Source organism: Oncorhynchus mykiss, chromosome 5, assembly GCF_013265735.2.
Source record: "Oncorhynchus mykiss isolate Arlee chromosome 5, USDA_OmykA_1.1, whole genome shotgun sequence".
Classification (NCBI taxonomy): Eukaryota; Metazoa; Chordata; class Actinopteri; order Salmoniformes; family Salmonidae; genus Oncorhynchus; species Oncorhynchus mykiss.
Window position 1 is genome coordinate 65250618 of NC_048569.1, and position 14824 is coordinate 65265441.

General features: G+C 42.4%; 1 protein-coding gene across 3 annotated transcripts in view; it reads right to left on the reverse strand.

Moving 5' to 3' along the window:
- The window catches only part of sema6bb (sema domain, transmembrane domain (TM), and cytoplasmic domain, (semaphorin) 6Bb), a 151488-nt gene that overhangs the window by 68931 nt on the left and 67733 nt on the right, over positions 1-14824 (reverse strand). The window lies entirely within an intron of this gene.

The following is a 14824-nucleotide window of genomic DNA, read 5'->3' on the forward strand; positions in this document are numbered from 1 at the left end:
CAGTACACACACACCGAGTGTGACAGGCTCACACTACCATGCACTACACACACTGACTGACTGTCCAGACAAAGCAGGTACCATATCTGTATTCCCACAACATCTCTCCCTACAGCTGGACAGAGTCTCAGCCTAGAGTCAGACCACAGGAGCCCAATGACACATGAGACACAGTGGAGGAAGGGTGGTTTACAACAAGAGGGCAGTAGATGGAGAGAGAGAAAGAGAGAGAAAAGAGGTGGCGGATAGAGAAAAGGCAGGAGAGGGAGTGAGAGGAGAAAAAATGAGAAACAGACAGGCAGGAAGAGAAAGAGATATGCATACATAGAGACAGGGAGAAGTGGGAGAGTGAGGAGTGAGGCGTGTCAGGCGACTGTTTACTCAAATGAAGATGAGATCGTACTTTATTACATCTTTGGCAGTTGATAAACGGCCGGTATTTTCTTATGAAGCCGTACTACAGCAGCCAGAGTAATAAGGAGAGGATGGGATGTAATGCACATGAAAATACAAATGATAGCCAAATTAAGTTAACGCACTCAATCCATCGAGAAAACTACTCCTGCACTTAGGAGGAGGAAAGCCTTGGGGAATGCTATTGACTGTTGTCATAAACCTCAAACCCCATCACAGAGCAGAACAGAGCCACTCTTCGTGCTGGAGGTAAAGTACACTGTGTAGTGGCTCTTTATTATGTATAATAGTCATAGCACTCTCCATGCTTATCATTGCATCCATCTCTACCTCTCTTCCTGGATGATTATGCTTCTGTTCTTTTCACATAAAAGCTGAGCGTGACGATGTTAGCAAAAATGTGTCATCGGAACAAAAATGTGTCACCTGAACAAAACATGAACTATTCAAAAATGAAAAGGATGCCACTTCTTTAGCTTATTACATTATTACTGTTTATACTGACAATAATTTGCTTTGAAAATCTAAACAAAAAGCTGTCAGTCACAGTGTCTGACAGCACAAACAAATTATTGAATGCTTGGGTATATTCAGTGGTGTAGTCCTGTAGTTATTATTACATTTGAATCTTCAAGGTTGGATTTCTTTATTCAAAACCCTTTTCATATTTTACTGTGGTTACAAACACATTGCATGACATACTGTAGATGCAAATAAGGGCACTTTCATACAGGGGCGTCATGCACCCATTATTTTAGAGGGGGCACGAAGTACTTAAAGATGGATTTTTTCCTGCAATCTATATGTCACGTTCTGACCTTTATTTTGTTTTGTCATTATTTAGTATGGTCAGGGCGTGAGTTGGGGTGGGCAGTCTATGTTTGTTTTTTTATGATTTGGGTATTTCTATGTTTCGGCCTAGTATGGTTCTCAATCAGAGGCAGGTGTCATTAGTTGTCTCTGATTGAGAATCATACTTAGGTAGCCTGGGTGTCACTGTGTGTTTGTGGGTGATTGTTCCTGTCTCCGTGTTTGCACCAGATAGGGCTGTTTTAGGTTTTCACGTTTCTTGTTTTTGTTAGTCTGTTCATGTGAAGTGCTTTATTAAAGAACCATGAATAGAAACCACGCTGCGTTTTGGTCCGCCTCTTCTTCACCGCAAGAAAACCGTTACACTATAGCCATAATCATTATGCCTAATTATATGTATTTTCTGCATAGGTTATCAAGCATACCTCTTTACCTGTTCAGTTGTCATTTAATGAATGATTATATTATATATTTTATGCCTTAGGAGTTTAGTACAACTGTCACACTGGTATAAAGTATTATAACCCAATGACTACACACATTTTGGGCCTACTTAGTAGTCGCCAAAGTTCCGGAGCAGGTCTTTAAAAATTAAGTTTAGTACAGTGTTTCCACTGCAGTCATGTAGTTGTGTTGCTGCACTATTCAGTCCCTCCAGGATTCAGCGATCACATTATTCAATGCAAAATCAACCAATCAGCGCATATTATTCGAGAGCTTGCAATTTTGACCAATCCCTGCACATTTAGCGCATAAAAGGGTCCAATCAAAAGCAGGTTTGCAATTTTTACCAATTACTGCACTGTTACCGTGGAAAATGGCCCAATCCAACCACAAGTCAACAAAGTTTTTCCCCCTGTCCTGTCACCGTATTCATGTACGAAGATGATGGGTGATTGTTGATGGCTGACAGGCAGTACAGTGAACAGAAATCAATCTCATTTTCCAACAAAAATAACAGCTAACGAGCATGTCGCAAAATCAAGCATTTTGGGCTGCAGAAATCCTGGAGGGACTGACTATTAGCAAAATCTTTGCCGCCACGGCAAATAAATATGGAACATGAAAATATATTTCTACCGAGGCACACTTTGAAGATACTAGAACAGTCCACAACTTTTCCTCTGCAAACAAAAAGAGTAATGAACAGAAACGGACAACCCCATAGTAGAATAGTTTATCCATTTACCTAGTCGGCTTGTAGTGTGTTCTATGAGAGATAAATATTTCTCTCAAGTTGTGAGTGCCATAGGGAGGGAAACATGCATTCTGACAAGCAGGCAATGCACAACAATTCATAATCCAATCCTGGAGAAAATAACAGTTTTAACGGCCTTTGTTAAAAAGAGGGTGTACCCAGCTTTCCATTCCTGCTTTATTTATTTCTCAGCTCCTAAATATGTTCGAACTGCACCATTTTAAACCCAGAGTATTTAACAGAGGCATGGTTAAGTACTTTACCACTCCGCAATTCGGTGTGATTGCACAGGGGACAGTGGGGATGAATGTAACACGTGTCAATTGTAGGGTAGGCTCGTCGCAAACCAGGCTTTCCTAGATGAGAAGCCTGGGGAAGTTCCAATGCAGAAATCAACTAAAGAGGGGTCGGAACCCGGTGTAAATCAGTGATGCCTTGCTTAAGCGGAGCTCCAAAGGTGTTCACCAGATTAGTACCGTAGGAGCAAGAGTGAGGACTAAACAGGTCAACAAAACAAGCACTGGTGACAAAATAAGTTCTCAGCATTTCTGTCATTTCAAGATGAGCTAAAGCAAGAGGGGAGAAATGGTCTACAATGCTGGCCATATCTATATTTAGACATTTCTGAAGTGGCTATTTGGCTAAAGTATACTGTAGCATGAGGGACAAGAAGTAGCTAGCCACTATGAAGTTTATTTTTTGAAAAGTCAGCTAACCTTGTAAACTACCTAGGTACAGTATAACTAACTAGCTAACTACTAGCTAGTTAAATGTCTCTCATGATTATAAAGAGGACATTTTCATAAAAAACAGCATATTATTGACCTTAGCTATCTTAGCCCAGTTGTTATCTTATCAAGGGTCAGTGATACATAGAGATACAGTTGTTGCTCTATGGGAACAACTACAATAATTCTGCAAGCAATATTACTAAAATGAATCAAATAAAATGAACCTGGTAAAATGTTAATGCCTGTAATGATCATCTCCCGTAGCCTAAATGTTGCCTGTAATGATCATCTCCCGTAGCCTAAATGTTACCTGTAATGATCATCTCCCGTAGTCTAAATGTTGCCTGTAATGATCATCTCCCGTAGCCTAAATGTTACCTGTAATGATCATCTCCCGTAGCCTAAATGTTACCTGTAATGATCATCTCCCGTAGCCTAAATGTTACCTGTAATGATCATCTCCCATAGCCTAAATGTTACCTGTAATGATCATCTCCCGTAGCCTAAGTGTTACCCGTAATGATCATCTCCCATAGCCTAAATGTTACCTGTAATGATCACCTCCTATAGCATAAATGTAATCTCCTTATTTTCATACTGTAAATTACAAGGGTTGGATTTGCACAAAACAATTTGATATGTCAGCACTTAAAAGGCATGTACAAAATCTGGTATACGGTTTGCCTCATATACATTGTCTACTGATATCATTTTAAATTGAGAACATGTAAACAATGTGTGGATTTAGCTATTATCTGCTTCAGAATGCAATCATACTGTAGGCCTATGGCGGCATTGGTGATGCATGCCATATGATAAGCTGCTAAATGGATTCACATCGCTCATATACTGAGAGAGTCACAATCAAATAAAACACATTGGAGATCTTACAACTAGAAGAAAAGGAAATGTTGATTTGAGAAAACAACACAGAAACACAGGCACATTACAGACCCTTCCTTTCTTTACTGCAGGATTGTGATATGTGATCAATCAACCTTGACACTAGTTCATTTCGAATATTAGTTAAAAACAAGTTTAAACACTTCACTTCAAATAATCAACCCTTTATCACATCACTGTTGATGTGCCCTTGAGCAAGGCACTTAACCCTAATTGCTCCTGTGAGTCGCTCTGGATAAGAGTGTCTGCAAAAATGTACAAAATTTTAACTCAGATGTAGATAATTGAGTAGTAACAAGTAGCCTATTATTACTAAAGCATCATTTCATGTGAACAAAAACAACTTTGCTCCACTGATCCCTGATCTACTGGGTGAGCAGACTTCTATTCCAGCCCAGTAGTAGCACACTATGAGCACACAACTCATTAGATTGATAAGTTGAATCAGGTGTGTTATTGGTGGGCTGAAACAGAACCTTGCACACCCAGCCAACCACCAGCAGGGTTGTAATAGATTTATACATTGTGTGTGATGTTTAACTATATTTTTCTATACAATATTTGCTAACATAGGTAGGCCTACACATATAACCAATGGCACATAAGATATGCCCTTAGTCTCTTGGAACATTCATTGGGACCTCTCTCTTCATCTGCAAACAGGCTTTCACAGCGTTCCATATCTGAGGACAGAAAACATCAAAGCAGCAGGCTTCATTTTGCTCAAATTAGGCAGCACTGAATATTATGTTGCTATTATATCTCTGTCCTCAAAGTTTTCCCTTCTAGGGACCGGAACTCGATAATATTTTAATAATGTCACCCCACAAAATTACCTGCCGAGGCTATCCAGTAGCCTAGACTCTCCCTTTACTGACAGCTAGGGCTGCAATTTCACCCTCTTCCATGGCTGTTATCTACAAATACCGTTGGAGACTGTGTGACATTTAATTCACTTAGCTAAACAGCTAAACTAGCTAGCAGCTCAGTTGAGTTAGCCTACAAAGTGGCATACTGTAGCCAGCTCGCTAGCTAGCAAGCCAATAATACATTGTTTAAAGAAAATAATACATTAATGTATTTATTAACTTGAATAGGTTCTCCCACTGCCTCCATTTCTTGGGTCCTAACAAAAAGAAAATAATAGGCAATCTTCACGATATTTGCGGTGGTAGCAAAGCGCAGCCAGCTGCCATGTGGACGAATGGAGACGAGGGAAAAAGTCTGTCACCAGAGCGGTTTAGAACGCGTTGTGACATTTGACTTTACCAGCGTAATCCACTTTCAATTTCAGTAAATATTAATCGCAGACTGTCTGCCACACTTGATCATTTGAAAACTAGCACTTGAAACTAGCATAGGCAACAACTACTGGGGGGAAAGCAGTGACGCACATAACATACAGCACCCCTTCTATGGGCGTGTGGGGGGAGGGTTCATGAAATGTAACATCCATTCAAAATATTGCTGCTGGGAGCCATCTGACCATTTCAATCGTTTTTGCAATACAAAATTCTCCAGACCTCTAAGGGATGTGTGATGGTGACATGATTTTGTAGGTATGGCAACATAAGACTAATTCTAGGGTAACTTGGGGTAAATCGCCTGTGACTTAAATTCTGATGAGACAGATTACATTTATTAGTTGAGCAAGAGTAGTGGCAACCAGGGAACGTTGGAGGGGATGAAGTGGTTTCTGTGAGAAGTACAGGCAGGGGGCGTTTTACCCCAAGTTACCCTAACACATAGGCCTACATTATATTCACTTAGTTTATGCAAGTTTTTTTGAGACATAAAATGAATCAATATGATGCTAACTAGTTAATTAACCAGCTAATGAATAAGCTCATTAGGGTAAATACAGATAGACTGAAGCATGGGGTTGCCTATTTATTTATAGCCAATATGCTGCTATCAGTTGGGCTACAGGTGATAATACTTATTGCTAATAGCATACCTGATAATATTGACCATGCATAGGCTATATCATTTAACCAAATCATTTGACCAATATGTTATTTGGGCTCATTCTGGGAGGTGGATATGATATTTTAGATGGTGTCAGCATAATTTTTTCCCATTCATTTTGGAGTACAATGTTGTTGTTTTTTTAAGTCACCAGAACTGAGCTTCTCAGTACTTCTACATAAAAATGATCCCTAACCCCTGCTTACAACCCTGCTCTCCTCAACATTTTCCCCCACCGCTACAAATCTTTCCAGAGGAAACACTGATGCAGTCATTAATTTAACATCTGAAACATTTTAAACAGGAGCAATCTAAGGGAGCACAAAGGTGGTGTAGTCAGTCATTTAACATCTGAACATTTTTAAAACAGGAGCAATCTGAGGGGGCACATGCCTTTGTGCCCCCCATGGGCATGACGCCACTGATTTCATACACTTCCCACACTCTAACTGTCTCTCCTCAGCATAGCCACACAAGTAGCCATTGTAGAGACATCTAGCCATCATTATAATGAGGTGGTGACTCACACACAACTTTATCAGGAGATCTCATCTTAACAAGGAATTGCTCAAATTCCCCTCATTGATGTCAGAACAAGAGAAGGCACATAACACTAATTGCTCAACACCCAAACCACAAAATTAGAGGAGGATGAGAGAGGAGAGAGTCACAAGCACAAGAAAGGAGGTCAGAGGTGAGGAGAGCGGGAACAAGAGAGGAGGAGGAGAGAGAAATAAATGTGGAGGAGAATAAAGAGTAGAAGTGGTAAGTCGGTATTACCAGAGATTTCATTGTGTCTATTTATTAATAATGTATGACTAAATGGCAGGTTTCACGCATTTGATTAGCATAATTAGAAACTGAGGGCTATAGGATTTCATGGGACAACAAGCTAAGCAGATACGGAAGACTTCCAGGGCCAAACGAAGCATACAGCTCCAGAGCAAAATGTTTTCATAATTATGACAAATAGCTGCAGTGGAGTCAATTCAGTGAACAGGGCTAGCCTTTATATTATAGTCTGTGGCCCTTACTTTAACTGTAGCCCCAGTCTACTGTAAAGGATTCCTCAGCATCCTGTAGTTGTAGGCTATACTGTATTTACTACAATCCACACCCACTCCACCAGGATTCACACATTCATTCGTCCACTCCCACAGACCCAGATCAATGTAATTACAGACATTTAGCCAGGTAATTTCCGAAATAAGTAATTAAGACAGATCATTGAGGGTCTGAAACGGAGGGGTGGCGGCAGGCGACATCTTCAGAATGACCAACGAGGGGCCGCCACTGGCTTAGATAACAAATCACGGCGAGAATCAATGACACCTCAAGTCTTTAGAAATTCTTAATGAGGGGTGATATTGTGCTGATAGAGCGGATAACAGAGGTCTGACAGACAGACGAAAGGAAAGCAGGAAACAGGGACCAGGCATGCAGGGAGGGAGTCAGGGAGGCAGCGGGTCGAATGTGTGCAATGCAGCATCAGGCTCTGGGTAAACAAAGAGAGTAACCCTATACTCTGGGTTGAGATGCTTAGCATGCATATGGCACAGCTCATACTTGAATGCTTTTGTTCCTTATTATGGTTGCCATGGATTCCTCTCTCTTCTCTCTGCCTTACAACCTTGGCGCTAATATGTGCACTCCTGAGAAAGTACTTCCAATACATAGCCCTAAGACACATCTCCTATAAATCACACCTTGGATTGGACAGGAATCCCAGATTATACATGTCCTTGAAAAATAAATGATAATTAAATATTTTGTGGTGTGTTACAGTATTCAGCTGCAGGAGATCATGTCTTATTATACAGTGGCATCACACGACAAGAGAAGCACTATCTCCACTAGGAGTAAATAGCTGAGTTCTGGTACAAAAAGACAAGCACTAATGACCAGAGTGCCTTTATCTGTGATTTGTACAACCAAGCGATCTCAACTCAATACCATGGGTCAATATTGAAAATATATAAAATAGGTCCATGTGGCTCAGTTGGTGGAGCATGACACTTGTAACGCTGCGGTTGTGAGTTTGATTCCCAAGGGGGACCAGTACGACCCAAGTATGAAAATGAATGCATTCACTACTGTAAGTCGATCTGGAAAACAGCATCTGCTAAATAACTAAATTGTAAATGTAAAAATGTATCCAGCAGACCTACATGGGAAAAGGGAACAGAAAAGCCAGAGCCAGTGAAAAACTGTACTCTGCATTTCCCCACTACGAATTATTCCCTATATTGTGTGCTACAAGCCCCACTTCATAGATCTTATAGCGGCTCATTGTCACATCAGAGAGGGGAGGGTGTGCTTTATGGAGTGTGTAGAATCAATGACAGACAGCCTCATCCAGTTTGGATCGCTTTTCAAGTAGCAATAAAAGTGAGAGGAGACTGATAATGAGAAGGAAGAGACGTGATGAGGAGAAAGTGAGAAAAGGAGAGAAAGCAAATGTGAAAAGGTAAGGGCAGAGAGTAAAGCAGAGAGCAGTCAACGAATCACGTTGGATATATGGAAAGTGAAGCCAAAGTATGTGAGGAATGCTTTCATAGGTTGGAGGCTGGGAAAGTTGCTGAGAGCGGAAGAGCACAGTGCCAAGACTAGACTGATTCTTTCCTGAACACACCCTAAATCTGCTCCAGTGACCCGGGACGCTTAACCTCCCCTCCTTCTCTCCCTCCCGCCTTCTTCTCCTACCAAGGGACATGCCAGTCAGCTCAAATCTAAACACTAAACCACCTGGACACACACCGCTCACTTACACCTTCATGTAAAAACACTGCAGGAATCCAGTCCACTCAACCAAAACATAGTTGTTTGCATTTAGACTGATGTGACTACAGGGTCGTTCACTAGACCTTGGGTCTATGGCAGGGGTTCCCAAAACTTTTTTGGCCCATGACCCCATGTTTATCAACCACAAAAAATGTGCGACCCCACCATGTAAAAAAGTGATGTAATCAACGGCCTGTGTTGAGTTTTTTAATTGGGGCTGTGACAGTCTATTACAAATCAGTCTGACAGTATGCTCTTCTGTGTAGAAAATAACATCATTGTTGATTTAGTGCCTGGTCTGGTCCAATCTTTTAATGTGCATTGTAGAGGGCTTGTGGCCATTGTAGAGAGAAACAGAAGACACATACATCTTATCTTTCAGTGATGGGGTTAAACGGTTGAAAAGAAAGATCCACATTTGTAGTGAAATGCTTGTGCTTCCAGTTCCGACAGCGCAGTAATATCTAACAAGTAATCCAACAATTCCACAACAACTACCTAATACACACAAATCTAAGTAAACCCTAGATTGGAAATGCTGGTCTGTGGGGTGGAACCGTGGAGAAGATACCGTAACACCAATAGATATACTGGGTGCTTTGAACGCATTCTTAGTGTGTGTCATCTTTGGACACAGCCATTTCCCATGCATGAGTGACAGAATAGAGCTATGTTTATTTATGGGGTGGGAACTATGGGGCTGTGCATTATCATGCCGAAACATGAGGTGATGGCGGCAGATGAATGGGACGACAACGGGCCTCAAGATCTCGTCGTAGCATTCAAATTGCCATCGATAAAATGCAATTGTGTTCATTATGCCTGCCCATACCATAACCCCACCGCCACCATGGGGCACTCTGTTCACAACGTTGACATCAGCAAACCACTCGTCCACCTGACGCCATACCTGCACAGTACAGATGAAATCGGGATTCATCCGTGAAGAACACAGTTCTCTAGCGTGCCAGCGGCCATCGAATGTGAGCATTGCCCACTGAAGTCAGTTACGACGCTGAACTGCAGTCAGGTCAAGACCCTGGTGAGGACGACGAGCACGCAGATGAGACGGTTTCTGACAGTTTGTGCAGAAATTCTTTGGTTGTGCAAACCGACAGTTTAAATGGTTCAGACCATCCTGCAGCTGAAGAAGCCAGATGTAGAGGTCCTGTGCTGGCGTGGTTACACGTGGTCTGCGGTTGTGAGGCCGGTTGGATGTACTGCAAAGTTCTCTAAAAGGATGTTGGCAACAGCTGTAGTGGACCTTCCTGCAGACAGCAGGCCAACTGCACGCTCCCTCAAAACTTGAGACATCTGTGGCATTGTGTTGTGGACCACACTGCACATTCTAAAGTGGCCTTTTATTGTCCCTGGCACAACGTGCACCTGTGTAATAATCACGCTGTTTAATCAGCTTCTTGATATGCCACACCTGTCAGGTGGATGGATTATCTTGGCAAAGGAGAAATGCTCACTAACAGGGATGTAAACAATTAGCTTTTTGTGCGTATGGACATTTTCTGGGATCTTTTATTTTAGCTCAGGAACCAACACTTCATATTTTTGTTCAGTATACATGGCCTCTTACAGCACAGCTACATCACTTTATCTCAGCAGCAGAACCTGGGAACTTTAGTTTCTACTCATTGTTGTTACAAGCCATCATCCTTCAGCATTTATCTGGTTAAGAGCAGAGCAAGAATTGAAGGTCATAGCTGGATTAACATCATCTTCAACTATTTACCTTAGTAGAATATACAGTATCTCACTGTTGAGGGTGTGTGGTTAGCACTGAGCAGAAAGAATTGCAGAGCCGTGCCTGGCGGAGTACAAAAGTAATACCTGGGCTTATTGTTGCTGAATGGAGTTATATCTCCAGGTATTACTGTAGCGGTATCTCCTATGTCCCACTCCCATTAACCTTCTCACTCATCATCATTACAACTACTGAGGGGCTGGAAGGAATGAGTAGTGTGTGGGGCAGAGCTAGCCAGGAAGAATATGCCAATGTCTGAGAATGCCTGGAGTAGTCTGCAGCTTAATTGTGGGTCTCTGTTTCTAAGTCGTATCATCTCAAGGTGAGGAGGGTCCGAACAGCACTCTTTCCGGGAGTGGTAACGACCATTGGTAAAAGCTCATCAGATAAAAAGTGTTTATTATGACATTTCAACCTTTAGGTTGTTATCGGTTCTATCCGTCCATTATGAACACATGTTCCGTCACAGAGAGACATAAACGGATCCCAACACAGGACATTAGAGTGACCTTTAACCCCCGGCCCAGTTTATAACTATCATTAGCAGGTCAGGGATCAGCATTGTAAACTACACATCAATCAGGAAATAGAAGGGGGACTACTTCAAACAGTAAAAGTAAAAGAAAAACATGTTGGAGAGTGACAGGAGAGTACAGCCATACCGTAGCATCCATCACTATGAGCGTCTAGAAACCCAGGCAAGAGGCTAACAGAGGGGAGATAATCTCCAGCCTGTCATAAATAATAGAGAAACCTGCTTAATGGATGTGAGGTTTGCAGCATCACGCACAATAAACCTTGATGTGATTATTCTCCTAAAATTCCCCCATGACCATGTATTGTCTTACATATGTCAATATACAGGGAAACTTCATATCTCAACTTGTTCTCATCCAGCTGCCATTTGCTCTTTCGCTCTGTGAATCACGAGGGGAGATGGATTTATTATGGAAACAACGGTCTGGGTCTCAGCCTGTCAGAGGGATAGGGGAGGGAGAGTGGAAGGGAGCCTCGAAGCTGTCAAGGTAAGCAATTCCTCCTCCCCTTCTTTTCAGAGGGGGAGGAGATGTCAGAAGGGGGAGAGATACAGAGGGGAAAGTAAGACAGACAGGGAGGGAGGAGAAGGAAATGAGAGAGGGGGAAAGATAGGAAGGGCTGTATACATTATGGGATTCAGAATGACACCTCAGTATACTAATTGTGTTTTTCTAGATCTACAAAATGTCCTCATGCTTCCTTTTTTCCTTCCTCTCCTTTCCTCACTGTAGAGCTGGCTGAATCTGCTGACTGCAGTACTGTTTGGCCATCAGCACCAAATGAACATGATAAGAAGAAGCCTGCCTAATGATCGGGAAAGAAGAACACAACAGCAAGGCTAGCAGAACACGCAAAGATAACTTGAATGTGGTCAGTATCTCAACAGAGTCGATGGGAAAACCGCAGCAATCCTCTCTTTCTCTTTTTGTCTTCCACATCTAGCTCAGGCGGTAACAGCATATTCCAGGAGGAAATCAGCTCAGGAGAAATCTCACTCTCACGCTTCATCAAAAACAATATCTAAAAGCAATTCCCAGTTTAGACAGTCTGGTTGGAGACACTAAATGTAATAGAAATGCAGGATATCCTGTTCCCTCATCGGTTGAGACACAACGCAATGGTAAAGCAGAGATTGATAGAGGAGAGTACGGGTATAGAGGAGAGGTGTATAGATTCTACAGCCATCATATCCTACACCACAGCCCCTTGTTGCAGGCAGTCTAACTACTCTACACATACAATCAGACACCATCCTGGACACATATTTATTCAGCAGATCATTTGTCCATCTGCTCCCCCCATCCCCTACTCGCTCTCTCTCTCTATCCATTCCCCTCTCTCTCTCTCTCTCCTCCCTCTTTTCTTCTCTCTCCTCACTCCCGCTCTCTCTACCCAGAAATCAGCCACCTGCTCATCCAATTTAGTGAGATAAATTCCCCAGTATCTATTTTAATAGAGGAGTGTGCAGTCCTGCCTGCCTGCCTTCCTTTCTGTATCCTGCCTGGTTTCTCTCCCTCTTGTTGAATTAATGTCAGGTTTCAGACGGTGCACATGTATAGTACATACAGTATACAAGTACAATGGTAACACCCACACATTGTGTCAATCAAGTAACATTGTAATTGTCAATTATGCAAAGACAACAACAGGAATGCAGACGATCACACACTCACACACGATTATACACACACTCACACACAATTATACACAAACGCACACACAATTATACACACACTCACACACAAATCTTTCTATGAGTAGCATGTAGGCATAAGTCCCAGCTCTGACTGTGGCTGGTTTGATTCTCCGCACCAGGAATGAGAGGCATGTTAATCAGGGTGGAGGGCTGCCAGCTCAGCCATACACATCTCTCTCTCTCTCCCTATCTCTCGCTCTCTTTCTCTCTCTTTATCCCCCCCTCCCTCTCTCTCTCCCCCTTTATCCCTCTCTGTCAGTCTCTTTCTCTCCCTTATCTCTCATGTAAAACACCTTTCTATCTCACTCTATCTCCCTCTGTCTACCATACCGTTCCATCTAATTTTCTCTTCTCTCCCTTGTCTCCCATTTCCCTGTCTAATAATGCATTTTTCTCTGTGTTAGTGTGATGAGATTTGTGCTGGGAGGGGTGGTGGCAGTGGTAAATAGTTTATTTAGCAGGACTTCGTTAAGATCCCTCATTCCTCTTTCTCTCCCTCTAGCTGACAGTTTTATTGCCTTCCTCTCCTCTTCTTGTCTCTCTGACACAGCTCCGTACAGCCCCTCTGTGCTGTTTACTACAGCGTTAATAGAGACTGGGTTATGCTGAGCAAATCTGGGTGGGTGGGAAGTAGGTTGCTGTAAAGGGTTTTCAGATTGAACCATGTCAGTCAGTCTTGACAGGAAGGTTGTGGGGGCTGGATGGGCAGGGAATGTTATATGACAAAGAGAAAAGGTTGATCCAGGTTTAGTGTTTACAGAGCCAGTTGCTAGGGAGACTCGAACCAAGGGACCGTTTTAGTCAGAACAGAATCATAGACTGAGAAAAGTGCAGCAGCAGCCATTCACAGTCAGCAATAATCACACACGTGTTCAGACAGACAAAGAGGGAGGGAGAGAGGAAGAGAAGGAGGGACAGGGGGGAGAAGAGAAATGAGTGCAAAGAGAAAGAGAAGGGTGGGAGACAGAAAAGAAAGAAAAGGGGGGCTATGGGTGAGAAAGAGAGGGGGGAGGAGAGTAAAAGAGCGGTGCAGTCAGAAAAAAAAGCGTGCCCATTCAATGACCACATATGCGTGGAGGAGAGAGAGTTCACAAGAGTCACTCACACAATAATAAACAATAGACTGAGCTGAGTGATGGATTAAAGGAGACGCTTCTACGACCTGAATGATCCTGTCAGACCCTCCACAATGATATTATGGTTAACGGCTCCTTTTGTTTATTTTAGTTTGCTGGCTTTTCTTCTCCGTCCGCACAATAAATAGGTTTAAAATGACATCCTCAGACCCTTCAAAATAATATCAGCAGGAGTTCCTGAGTTCCTTTATCAAAACAGCCAATGATATCCCTGATTTACATACAACCCTGTACTCGCGCTCCTTGCCAGTTGGAGGGTTATTTGACAGGGTCATTTACTACCTGGCATCTCAAGGAGCGGATCAAATCAATAAAGCCATTTCACTCCAAATGCATCGGCCTCCGTTCCGTTTGGCAATTCAATTCTATGAAGAAGAGGAACAAATGCATTGGCCTCCGTTCCGTTTGGCAATTCAATTCAGAAAAAGTGCTGTAGAAAAGTCTCTGTGGGGTCCAGGCAGGCTAGGTGAGGCTGAAACTGTAGGAGAACAATTTATAACAACAGCACTTCAACATGTACAGCTCCATGTTGTAGTCAGTCAGACAGAGAAGAGACAAACAGGTATGTACTTTATACTGGACAGGAATGTACTAAAGCCTATGCTGGTTAAGGCACAACACAAGGCTGGGTGAGTGGCCTTCTGTCTATACAGTGTACAGTTGTGACCAAAAGTTTTGAGAATGACAAACATTAATTTTCAAAGTTTGCTGCTTCAGTGTCTTTGGATATTTTTGTCAGATGTTACTATGGAATACGGAAGTATAATTACAAGCATTTCATAAGTGTCAAAGGCTTTTACTGACAATTACATGAAGTTGATGCAAAGAGTCCATATTTGCAGTGTTGACCCTTCTTTTACAAGACCTCTGCAATCCGCCCTGGCATGCTGTCAA